This window comes from Gracilinanus agilis, chromosome 1 (assembly GCF_016433145.1).
Source record: "Gracilinanus agilis isolate LMUSP501 chromosome 1, AgileGrace, whole genome shotgun sequence".
Classification (NCBI taxonomy): domain Eukaryota; kingdom Metazoa; phylum Chordata; class Mammalia; order Didelphimorphia; family Didelphidae; genus Gracilinanus; species Gracilinanus agilis.
Genome location: NC_058130.1, coordinates 304,872,881 through 304,886,307, shown reverse-complemented (window position 1 = coordinate 304,886,307; position 13,427 = coordinate 304,872,881). Strand labels below are relative to the sequence as shown.

General features: G+C 35.4%; 1 pseudogene; it reads left to right on the top strand.

Annotated features, from left to right (window-relative positions):
- Positions 1–833: 833 nt before the first annotated feature.
- Positions 834–2,520, top strand: LOC123251208 (annotated as a pseudogene).
- Positions 2,521–13,427: the final 10,907 nt, after the last annotated feature.

Below are 13,427 nucleotides of genomic sequence, written 5' to 3'. Positions count from 1 at the left end.
AATATTTTAAACAGTCATAGCATAAAACCAAGTGAACTCATTTCAAGAATGCAATGCACTGAAAGCTAAGTAGTCATTGAGTAAGTGATTTTTCTCTTTTAAAATTGCTAGTAGATGCTCAAAGAATGTCCCTGGCTTTTTATACCACTAAAATCTTAATTATAAATGCAATGTCATCAACTACTATATATTTTATTTTCTGTCATATCCTAAAATGATAATAATAAATTTGATATTTTTTCAAACCATTAAATAACAAGCAACGATTTAATCCCTACTCTGTGGCTGCTAGGCACTATGCTACAAAGTTTTAGGATGCACACTCAAAAATAAGTCAGTCCTTAAATGAAAGTAACTCATATTCTACAAGAGAGACAATATTTTCAGCAGTAAGTAAACACAGGAGATATATAAAATAAATGCAGAGATTTTTGAAAAAAATCTAAGTGAATTATTTTCCAATGAAGTAATTTAGATAAATATTTACCACAGTATTTTAGCTCAAGTTCTAAATTGAAGGTATTACTTTGGTTCTATTATTTCAGATAGAACATGATTCTGAAGTCAGGAAGACGTGAGTTCAAATGCAGTGTAAGATACTTATTCTCTGTGTTACTCTGTATAAGTCAATTCAACTTTGTTTGCTCAGTTTCCTCATTTGTAAAGTGGAAATAATAATAACACCTAATTCCTAAGATTCTTGGGAAGATCAAATGAAATAATAATTGTAAAGCTCTTAGCACAGCATCTGACACATAGACATCATGTAAGTAAGTACTACAAAAATGTTAAATATTTAAATTTTTATTATTATTATTACCCCTAATCTGTTAAAAGAAAAAAGAGTTGCATCGAATGCCTTCTGGGTACAATCAATGAAAATGATTATTAAAGATCACTGATATAGGACTTTGGCAAAACTTAGGGGGAAAAAGAAAGAAAAAAAAGTCCTTTTTTTCTTATAAGCCAAGAGTGTAGGAACTTAATATTAATTGGTACTCCTTTTGTAGCAAAACAAGCCTTTTGATTTTTAAAACAAAATATCTTGCTTCTTCTGAGGCATATCTCTCTGAAGCAATGAGTAGATCCTCCCTACTATGCTAGGAGACACTGTACTGATGCTGTGCAGCCATTCTAAAGCTCATGTGGCAACTCCTGGTGTCCAGAAGATCCACTTCTTTTCTGGCCTGAGGTCAGAGTCCTCCAAATTAGAGAGACTCAGGAAAAAGACATTAAATTGAGGAATATACATTGAAGTAAGGGAAGGAAGGAGGGTTTCTTGTCTTGGAATCCCACACAGAGGAGATGACAAAAGAGCACTGGCATGCCCGAGGACTGAGATCTTTCTTGGAGGTTTCACAACTGGCTGGGCAAGGGGCAAGGAAAGGGTCAATGTCAGAGGTCTGGCTTAGGGCTGGCACTGTGCTCTGAGAGAAGGTTGTGAAGAGAATGACCCACGACATGTGGCTAGTGCTTTTTCTTTCTCTGTCCCATTTTTATTATTTAACAAATAATGATAAATTAAGATACAATTTCCAGAGAATTAAAAAAAATAACAAGACAGAGAAGAAAAAGAAGAAGCAAGATAAAAATATAAGGAAGCTAAGTAATCCTTTCAACAGATTCTTGAAAACCACAAAAAGATGACTTCAACTACCAGATATAGCTGAATAAATGTTTGAAGAGACAAAAGTATGGGATGCAATTTCAGAGTGAGATCATCTTCAAATTTATGAAGATATTTTGTTCTAAAAAAAAGGAACAAGCACAGCAGTTGAAAAAAGAGAAATAGGGAGGTTTTCCAAGAATATTCTTGACATGGCTTAATGTTAGCTGCTCCACTTCTTGATCCAATAGATGACCCTGCCTTTGCAGAAGATGAAGAGCTACAAAATATGGACAAGGAAGATACATTGAGGTTTTGAAGAATGTATCTGAACTTTAGGGGGGGGAAGGAAAGAAAATAAGAAAAGTTTGTTTAAAGAAAGGAAGTAGCAGCATAAAAAGAGGGAAGCTTTTCAGATATTTTTAGATGAGTTGCATGAACATGGACAGTTGCATTCTGTGTCATCTTGGAAAGAGTTGTATCTAACAATTGATTCTGATATTAGATTTCTGAACATGCTTTGTTGCCCTGAATCAACTGTATTTGATCTTTTCAAGTTTTATTTTGAGGTTCTAAAAGCAAGTTATTACGATTAAAAAGAAGATAATAAAAGACATCCTCAGGGATTTCTCATTGAATTCAATACTACTTTTGAAGATATTTGTTGCAGTAATCAGTTCACCTAAATGATTGACATTAGATGTTAGGAACATCAAAATGGCTTTAAATAGTTTATTAGAAAAGGGAGAAAGCCCATGAATGGGAAAGAGAAAAGCAAGAGGTGTGTAAGATGGAACAAAAAGAGTCTGCATTCAACAGTATGTTGAAACAGGCTGCTCCTCTGATAGAACTGGATGCAGTCTGAAGGTATTTGAGAAAGATTTATAAAGAAACCAGCATGTGAGGATATTTAAAGATTTCATGCATGTGTTTGAGTATGAATGTTAAGTACCATCATTCAAAGAACAACACATAGTCTAAAAACCTAAAAAACATAATAGGAAACATTTATATTCTTGATAGGGTTCAGATGAGAGGCATTAAAAGAAAAAAAAAAGAGGCAATGGTCAGAATATTGGTGTGATTGAGAATGATCTCCTAGCACTGAGCATGAGAGAAGGTAGAAGAAAAAAAATTTAAAGCAATAAAAGGAGACAAAAATCTAATTCTCCAGAGTTTGATGCTGATCAAGAAGATAAAAAGAAAAAGAATGAGAAAATGAAAAGGATAGAAGTAGGCAGATATCAGAATAAAAATATAAACCACCATCCAAAATAGAAAGGATTCAGGTAATTGGGATACTTTTGGCAATGAACTGAGTGAAGGGGAATTAAAAGGCAGAGAAGGACCCACTTGGAATAACTAGATGATATTCAACAAATTATTTATACAAAAAACCCTAATGCTACTATTAATAATTCACAAGCTATCTTTCAAAAAGTGTATCCTGGAGTCACTTCATTATGGGGGGGTTGAAATGAAGATTGACAAAAGCTCTTCTAGAACCTGTTGGTTTCTAATATGTTTGGCTGCTCTCAAACATCAATTAATATTATGGGAGTAACACTCTACATAAGATCTTACTACATGCAAGCTAGTCTAGTTCTTCCTTTAAAAAGGCATTTTTAAAGTCTTCTAGATTTATTTGGTAAATAATTGCTTTGTGCAAAAATTATTAGAAGAGACTCAGAAGGGGGGCAGCTGGGTAGCTCAGTGGATTGAGAGCTAGGTCTAGAGACAGGAGGTCTTAGGTTCAAATCTGGCCTCAGACACTTCCCAGCTGTGTGACCTTGGGCAAGTCACTTGACCCCCATTGCCTACCCTTACCACTCTTCTGCCTTGGAGCCATACACAGTATTGACTCCAAGACGGAAGCTAAAGGTTTTAAAAATAAATAAATAAAATAAATTAATGCATTAATTAATTAAATAATTGAAAATTAAAAAAAAAGAAGAGATTCAGAAGAATAAATGGGAACCAGGTGACACAAGTCTTTAAATTATATTATGTTGTGAATGACTATGGGGTGCCTGGTCTGAGAGCAGCAGAGAGTTATGTTGGGGTCATCAAAGAATATCCCCAGGGACTATCATACTCCATGTGTTGCCTGATAATAGATTAGAAAGTAAAGACTGTCCCTACAGAAAACAGTGGAGGTCACTCATGCATTGTGTGATAAAGCTGAAACCTTTCCTTGTTGTGACTGTTTTAACAGATAAATCCTATGTGCTCTTATTCTGACCAAAATTAAAACCAAACCAAACCTCTGAGCAAAGTGGATCCTGTGTAGTAAGTGAAGTGGAGAACCTAGACTTTAAGAAGAACCTACCATCTCTCAAATAGAGAGTTGAGAACTTTCTTAGAGAGGATATAATAAGCTACTTAAGAAGTCTAAAGATATGTCTTGAATTTTCCACTTCATTCAGTAAATATATCATAGAATTTGTAAGATAAGTATATAGACCTTTGGTTTAAAGTTTGATTTAGAGTCAGAGGACTTGGGCTATGATTTCAGTGTTGCTACATGCTACCTCAGTCAAGTGCCTTAACTTCCCTGTATCTATTTATTAATAATGAAGAAATTGATTGGATTTTGTGACCTTTAAGGATCTTTACACCTATACATCAATGATCCTTTGATGCTAAGTCAAGTTGGGAATGAGATGAGAACCATAATGGGATAAGAACTGAGCCAAGTTGTCATAAATAATTATGTTAATGTTAATCCTGGAATAAACAAGAAGAGATAGAACTTAGTGATTTTTAAGTAACAAAAAAGAAGATGAGAACTATGCAAGACCTAGACCAGTCAATTCAGATATATGTAAAGGAAAGGTTGAAAAACTTGGATTAGATGTTGTGAAAGCTTTTTAAAGACCAATTGAGTTTTATTAAGGGCAATTTGCCTTGAGATAAGAAAACTTTGGATCTCTAAAATCAACTGATGTTTAAACTTGGGGATCTTTTCGTTCCCTATGTATTAGGAGAGGCCTTGAGGAAGCAGGGACTGGAATGGAAAAGTGCTGACTTACTATCCTTTTCCACTAGATTTTTGGGAGTTCTGGGATGTTGAAGAGTTTAATCTTAAAACTATCAGCCCATGGCATGCTATAAGACTACATTCTATATAACTATTTTTCTGTTACTCATATGCCTTCCTATTTCTAATGCCCACTTAAGGAAGGTACTTCTATGAAGAAGAAAATTCATGTATGTTAGACATGATTAAACACACTTGTGAAATCATAGGTGGGCATAACATTACAGAATACAGCTTCTCAGAAAACTCATAGATGATCCTCAGGAAATGCTACCATCAAAAAACAGTCACCTAGTGGCCAAAGCTTCTAGTGATGAGTCTCTCCACACTTAGATAATCTGGTCTTCAGATGATATACATGCATTCTATCACTTAGCCTGTACTTAGAGCTTTTGCTCCACTGGCATAGCCTTTGAAAATTCATGGTCACTTCTATGTCAAGATGAAGCACTGGGGTAGAGAAGACTGAAATGTAATGCTAATATATTACTGTGCAAAGATAGGCTAAAGTCACCTTTCAAATCTTGTATTATTATTTTATAGAATGAGTAACAAATTTTGATCATATTAAGTTCTCCATTTGCTGATCACTTACCTGTTTATGTGGGTGAAAAATGGAGAATTATCAGAAATGGAGATTTATTATAACTAGAGCATCAAATTTCATTGAATCAGGCTAGCAAATTTCCTGACATCAGCTGTGTGTGATAATGAAATTTCAAAGTTAATACTGTCATTTATATTTTATAGCCAAGATAACTAATATGTTCAAATAAAAAGGTCAAACTGCTAGAGCAAATAAGAAGTCAATAACCAATTTAAAAATCACATTGGAGGGGGCAGATGGGTAGCTCAGTGGATTGAGAGTCAGTCCTAGAGATGGGAGGTCCTAGGTTCAAATTCGGCCTCAGACACTTCCCAGCTGTGTGACCCTGGGCAAGTCACTTGACCCCCATTGCCCACCCTTACCACTCTTCTACCTATGAGCCAAAGCACAGAAGTTAAGGGTTTAAAAAAAAACACAAAACAAACAAAAAAATCACATTGGAAGTGGAGAATTATAGGTATTATAACTGTACTTCTCCTCTTATTTTCTACCACAAGGATACCTTTCTTATTGTACTTTGTAGATATGTTTTTTTTAACAAATTGAAGATTTGGGGCAGCCCTGCATTAGCCAAGTCTATTAATGCCATTTTTTCCAACAGCATGTACTCATATCATGTATCTGTGTCACCTATTGGTAATTCTCACAATATTTCAAGCCTTTACTTTATTATATCTGTTGTGATCTGTGATCAGTGACATTGATAGTTCTGTTGTAATTCTTTTGGGGCACTGTGAACTGCATTCATAAAAGAAAGCAAACTTAATCAATAAATGTGTGTGTTATGAATACTACCCTGATTGGCCTTTTCCTCAGATCTCCCTATTTCTGAGACACAACAATATTGAAATTGGGAAAATCAATAATATTACAACAGCCTCTAAGTGTTCAGGTGAAAGGAAGAGCCAAATAATGAAGTAAACGTCATTGTTGCCTTAATGTCAAGAAATTGTCATAGCCACCCCATCCTTCAGCAACCACCACTCTGATGAGTCAGAAGTTATCAACAACAAGGCAAAATCCCCTACCAGCAAAACATTATAACTTGCTGAAGGGTCAGATGATAATTAGCATTTTTAAGTTTTCTTGGTTATGTTGGTAACATGTAAATCTCCCTTTTTAAAAATTTGTCCATTGTGAACCCTCTAAGTAGTTTGATTTATAATCTGACATATGTAATTCTGATTATGAATATTTGAAAAACCTTGTAGATTAGGCTTATAGACAAGTGATTCATGGGCTGAGTGGATTGCCCACTTGCCCATAAATGAAAAGGAGGAAATTGAGGGAAATGAAAGGATCAGAATAGCAAGTGGTTAATTGTGAGAATTGAGTGAACCATATGGTCTCTATCTAGTGACTCAATTCTGCAACTAGCTTGGTTCATTTTCTATTTGATTATGAATATAGTCCAAATTCTGTCTTGTGAAAAAGCTTTATTCAATTGTGAGAATTGGGAGAAAACCTTATCGCATTGTCTGAATCTAGCCCTTTATGTCTAAGAAACTTGATGACTTGTACCTGTTGCTTAGAGACCCTTACCCAAGGACCTATGTTTTTCTCACCAGGAACCCAATCAGATCCAAAGGCTGATGGAAGAATTTTTTCTCATAATTATATGTTTCAAGGAACTCATATGTCTTATCTGAATATTGGCCCCATGCTGATTAATCAGTTGTTGTTTCTATCTTCCTTTGATTGTTTACAGAGTCTTATGGGAATTGGATATCTCTTTTTCTGAGTTTGAGTAATTACACCTTTTCACTCTCTCCCTTCCAACTTGGAAAGTCTTTCCTCCAATTAGAAATCAGATTACCTAATATTGTAATCTATTTAATTATTTTATTTTAATTCATTGGTCTTATTTAATTAACTGTTTTTGATATTTAAAAATCTATATCCACTTGTATAAATGTTCAGATGCTCAAATCTTTGATTTCTCAGTTATTTTATCTTTTCCCCTCCACAACACTGTGGTAAATACTGGAGATATAAAAGAAAGGAAAACTAATAAACAAACAAACAAAAAAACAGTCCCTACTCTCAAGTTGCTCATAGTCTAATGGAGAAACAATGTACAAATAACTATATACAAACAAACATATACAGGATAAACTGGATATAATTAACAGAAGAAGATAATAGAAATAAAGAGAATTGGGAAATGTTTCTTGAGGCTATGAGGACCTAGACTAGGGTTGTGGCAGAGGAGATAAGGCAGACTGTAGGAGCGGTGTTACAAAGGTAGAATAGATAGCTTGACTACAGATTGGATATTGGAGGTGAAAGTCAGTGAAGAGTTAAAGATGACATCCAAGTTCAGAGTTTAGGGGAACGAGTTTTAGGGAAAAAATAAGTTCAGTTTTGAATAAAGTGAGTTTATGTTATCTATAGGATGTCACGTCCTAGATGTCTAAAGGCAGTTTGGGATTGTAGGTCAAAAGAGAGCTTAGGGCTGAAAAACAGATCTAAGAATCCTTTGCATAGAGAAGATAATTGATCACCAAGCAAAATAGTATAAAAGAGGTATAATAATACATATATACATATACAAATATATTATAATAAAATAGAAGATGGCCCAGTACAAAGACTCGGAGGCCACCCACAATTAGCAGACATGGACCTAGAGGAAGATTCTGAGAAGGATCTTCAGGAATATTCTGACATATAGAAGAATGACCAAGAGGAGCATCACAAAACCCTAGGGAGAAAGGAATATCAAGAAGAGGGTAGTTGGCAATGTCAGGTGTCAGAAAAATCAAGAATAATGAAGACTGAGAAAAAGCTATTAGATATGATCATTAAGAGATCATTGGTTACTTGGCAAAGAGCAATTTCATTTGAATGATGAGGTCAAAAGTTGGATTGTAGGGAGTTAAAAAAAGAGTGAGAGGAAAAGTAGTACAGATATTGATTTTAGATTACCTCAAGGAGTTTAGCCAGAAAAGAAAGGGAAGATATGGGATAGTTAGTACAGTTTAATGGATCAAATGAGTATGTTTTTTTTGAGGATGATGGAGACATAATTTTGTTTGTAAGCAGAAAAGCATTCAGTAGGAAGGGAGAGATGAAGATTAGAAAGTTGATGTGATGGAAAGGATAATTTACTAGAGAAGATGAAATAAAATGGAATAACTTATTACTTATTCAGACAGAAAAGTTTGCCATGGCAAGGAGGATGTCCACTACTATGGGTAAGACAGTATTGAAAGACAATATACTGGCAGAAGGCTTCTAAGTGATATGAGATGATGAAGAGGGGAGAAGAGAGCTGTTGGTGAATGTTCTGGATTTTTTCAGTTGAAGATAAAATAAGGTGCTCAGCCAAGAGGGTATGTGTATGGAAGTTATGGAAAGTTTAAAGATAGATGAAGATTTGGAATAGCCACTGTGGTGAGTAGAATACTAAGAATGTTGCATCACTAATAAATGTTTTGTGTATTTGACAAATAGGGACTTAGGAGTCTTTTTATTTTATACACTTACTTTTTAGAGTGAGAAATAAATAGCAATCCTATAACTGAGATCTACTATTTTTCATATTGAGTAACTTTTCTAAAAAGTATCATGCCAACCCACTTTGGGGAGATTCTAGACATCAGTCCAACATAAGCTTAAAGATTTTGTTTAGAATTCTAAAGTGGTGGAATTGTGAATCCGTGAATTAAAGAAAAAAATTGTTTCTCCCTTTTAGAGATAAGGATCACACAGGAATGAATGTGAATCCACTTGATTCTAGAGTGGAAGTCCCATATTGAAGAAAGTTAAGGTCCAGATTTTCTAACCAGCCAGGTGTAAATGCCTTATTCCCTAGCAGTGATCCTTTCCTCAGAGAAAGGTAGTTACAGAAACATAGTTACTTTCTACTATTATTGAACTCCCAGAAACTCTCAATCTCTCGAATTCATGAGGTAGATGCCAAGACTAGAAGCATCTATTTTAGGATTACTTCTTGGTGACTTATTCTCAGGGAAAGAAACACAAAACAGAATGGACATCTAGGGATTTTAGATACAATCTCAGGCTGACCTAGGAAAACACATATATTCCATGCCATGTGTGTATAGCCATCATATCTGCTTCTAGCTTATAACCTTTTATCTCTCCTCTTCTGTCTCAATACATGCAAAGAAGAGCCTTTACAATCCCAAAGCACAGGATGGAAAGACGAAAAGATTCAGAGAGTTTTATATATAAATATATTTTTTTTCTTTTTAAAGCCTACAAAGCAAATAATTCTCCCTATCCAGTTGACAATCATCTTCAACAGAGAACCTCCCCAACTGACAACCAAGGAAACAAAATGGGGCAAAAAACTGTCACTCAAAATAGCCCAAGTAAATATTTAGCCCCCATCATTATATTATATAAGTAATACCAAAGCCTACAAAATCTGTGGAATTCTTTATTCACATACTCAGTTACCAGCTCAGTATGCAATTCTGTTCATTCAAATCTTGATGTAAACAAACACACTCACATATATGCACATACTTTCTTTCCTTACAACTTGTTAGTTATTCCCAACTAAACTTGAGCAATGACTTCAACAGACACTATTATTCCTTGCCACCTCTGAGAAAGGATTTTGTCTCTTTTCTGTGACCTAATCCCTCAGTCTTACCAAGTTTAACTCCTTTATCCTTTCCCAGAAGGACTTTTGAATCCATTACATACAATTCAGGTAAGTTTTTATAAAACAACATGACCATGAATAAAACTTAAAGATTGAGTTGGATACCAAATGCCTATTATTCATTTTCCTAAGCAGATTTTCTCTTTGTACTCTCACTTGACAATTACTCTGTGATGCACCTGTTCACCAGCTGCTGCAAATCCCTGGTGCACTACAGAAGGAATAATAAAGTAGTTCCCATGACCTTACATGCTTCACTGTACAATACAACTTCTTTCAGAGAAACTAAGAAAGACTGATATGTTTTACAAATTATTTATTCATTTCAGTTTGGGGGCTGGCAGAGAAGGAGCAAAACTATGTTTTTCTTATCCAATTTTTGTACCACAATTTTTCTTTAATATCTCATTATGAAGCATGAATATGTGCTTTCCAGGTTTTAACCCAAAAGGAGGATTCTAAGGACATATACTTAGATATGGGAAAAGCTAACATAAAGATTTAAATATTTCTGTCTCATGAAAATGTGTACTTTAGTGCCTCAGTCTTCCCTTAAAACTTGATATCAGATTGAAGTAAGAAACTATAGTCTTCAACTTTCTGTATCCATTATACCAACTAATTCAATTTAATTTTTAAATATTTTGTCTCTATTTTATGTCTTCTATACAAGTACTGAATCAACAGGATACAAATTTAAAATAAACAATGTTTTTTGTCTTCATATTCTACTGGAAATGTATTCTGTTTGTGTGTGGTTTTATGTGTATATATCCATATTGTGAGAAGAAAGAGAGAACTCATGGTGAAGCAGACCAGGAAAGGTTATGTGTAGGTGGTGGCATTTGAATTGAGCTTGAAAGAAGCCAAGAATTTGAAAAGGTTGATGTGAAGAGGGAGTGAATCATTGCAATTGGGTCAGTCTATGTAATTTTAGGAGATGGAATACTAAGTCCAGGAAGAAGGAAAAAATACACAAATTGGACAGTTCCCCTAGTGTGTGGAGCACAGGGAAGAAAGGGAGAATAATCTGAAATATTTGGAAATATAGGGAGGAGAAACATAAAAGTTCATAAATGCCAAACTGAGAGCTTTAATTTTTTTAACCTCAAGCAATCAGGAACCATTAGAATAAGGAGTGACTTGGCCAGACCTCTGCATTAGGAAGATTGTTTTGGCAACTCTGAGGAAATATGGATTAGAGAGGAAAGAGATTAAGCTGAAAGTTTAATTAGGAGACTAGTTTAGTAGTCCAAATGAGAGGCATTGTGGACCTGAACTAAGGTGGTGGCTATGTACTGTTTGAGTTCTGCTACTGTTTGAGCCACAGGTTGATGACAATAAAGCTTTCTGCTTAGGTTTCAGGATGTCCAGTGTATTCAGGAGTGTGTAGAAAATTATATGGAAGGTAATGGGGTCACCAGAGATATTATGAATAAACTAAGTAGTTTGTGGGAACACACTCTAGGATTTATGAGAGACTGGATCAGGTTGGAGAGACCAGAGTTTAGTGGATTTCCACAGGAATTGTAGTTGATCTTAACTGTCACTCAGCTTCCCCTGGGCCAGAGTCTAGAAACAGCCTGACAAGGTAGAAGGTACTTAAGAGCTTTAATTAAGTTTGACTAAAAGGTGGGAAAGGGATTTCTATACTTACAATCTAAAGGATAAAACCACAGGGCAATGGGAGGACTTATTCTACTCTTATCTAAGTGATCTAAACTAACAGGGCCCAAAGAGCTGTAAATGGAGTCTCTGGGTGACTGCCTCAGACCTGGAACCTGCCAGGCTTGAGTACAGCTAGGGCTTTGTGGCTTTGGGATTCTCACTGCAATCCACTGATGATCTCTGGATGCCAGGAGCTAAAATTGTCTCAGGAACCAAGTAGAAAGGGTTTTGCTTGAAGCACTGTCCACCAGAACTCAAACTTCTCCTCCTCCCTTGGCTCTGTAGATCTTGTCCTTTTTGCTAGATGCCACACCACACAGGATCCCAGGGAAAATCAGGATGCAGAGTGTCCTTTGCTCTGAGGTCTCCCAGGCTGGCAACAGATTTTGCCCACCACTAATGGAGTCCTCACTCGGGGCACAAGTCCCCTCTTCCTGCTCCTTCATTCCAACCTGGAATTCCCAGCTCCAGCTCCTTCCTGCTATGTACAACTTAATTCCTAATCACTAGCTAATCTAATCTTCCTTGAAACAAGTGGGAGGCTGAAATGCTCAGGGTCTGGGGCTCCCTGAGGGTACATCTTGAGGTATCATCTTACGGAGGGGTGTGCTTAAGTCAGATTGAACCTCATGGATGCTAGTTCATGGGAGTTAAATGTTTAGTATGAGCATCTTCAGTTCCAAAGTCAACAAATGCTACACAACAAGACATGATTTATTATTCTGGTGATTATCTAGACTTAAGAAGGTGAAGGAAAAATATTAATAATGTTTATAAAACTTAAAAGTATGTTCTGCCAAATTTTTTTTCAGGGAGTCAGTTAAGCTACTAATACACTCCTGTTTCTTGTCTTATGGATCCCTACCAAAGTCAATGTCTGTTTAAGTAGTTTACTGTCAAAGATTCTACCTCCCAAGAAACACAGAAGAAAAACAACTGCTTCAACATATGGGTTGTTGGGGATAATATTGGGGATGTAGACACTAAATGATAACTCAAGTCCAATTATCAATAATGTGGAATTAGGTCTTAATCAATGATATATGTAAAACCCAGTGGAATTGTGCATTGGCTATGGGGAGTGTAGGGGGTTTAGCATAGAGTGAAAGGACATGAAACATGTAACTATGGGAAAATATTCAAAATTTAAATTTGAATTAAAAAAAAAGATTCTACCTCCCTCAGAGTGGGTCCTGGCAAAATCTAAAGTAATGCTTCTTCTAAAACACTCAAGAAGCTGTAGAAGCTTTCTAAATTTGGGGTGGATATGCCTGTGTATACCAGATGAAATAAACATTTTCATCTCTCCTACCAGAAATGAAGTCTATACTAACAGACTACAAAGGCTTCTTAGGACATGTATCACCCATTATGTGGCATAAATTGGAAATATTTTCTTTTAAACATAACAGATACAAAGATTAGACTTATTATATAGACATCTACTGTTATTTTGGCCTAGTAGAATCTGTAGAGAGGACAAGATTATATTCTCTCTACACAAGTGTCCAATTTGATTGATTGTCATATTCATAGATAGTACCAAGAGTTTCCTGGTACTATGGGTAGCATCAATCACAGTCAGTTACAACACTTAAACAATTTGTGCCATTTCAGTGATACTTGAACTCCAGAAAATGAACTTTGAGGACCATGGGAACTAAGTTTTTTTTTTAACTTTTTACTTTGATAACTTCTCATGGCCTTTATTGTGAAGAAATATAAATTAGTTCTAATTTAGAAGAAGAGGAGGAAAAGGAAGAGAAGAGAAGAGAAAGAAAGAAAAAGAAAGATACATGGAAGGAAGGAAGGAAGGAAGGAAGGAAGGAAGGAAGGAAGGAAGGAAGGAAGGAAGGAAGGAAGGAAG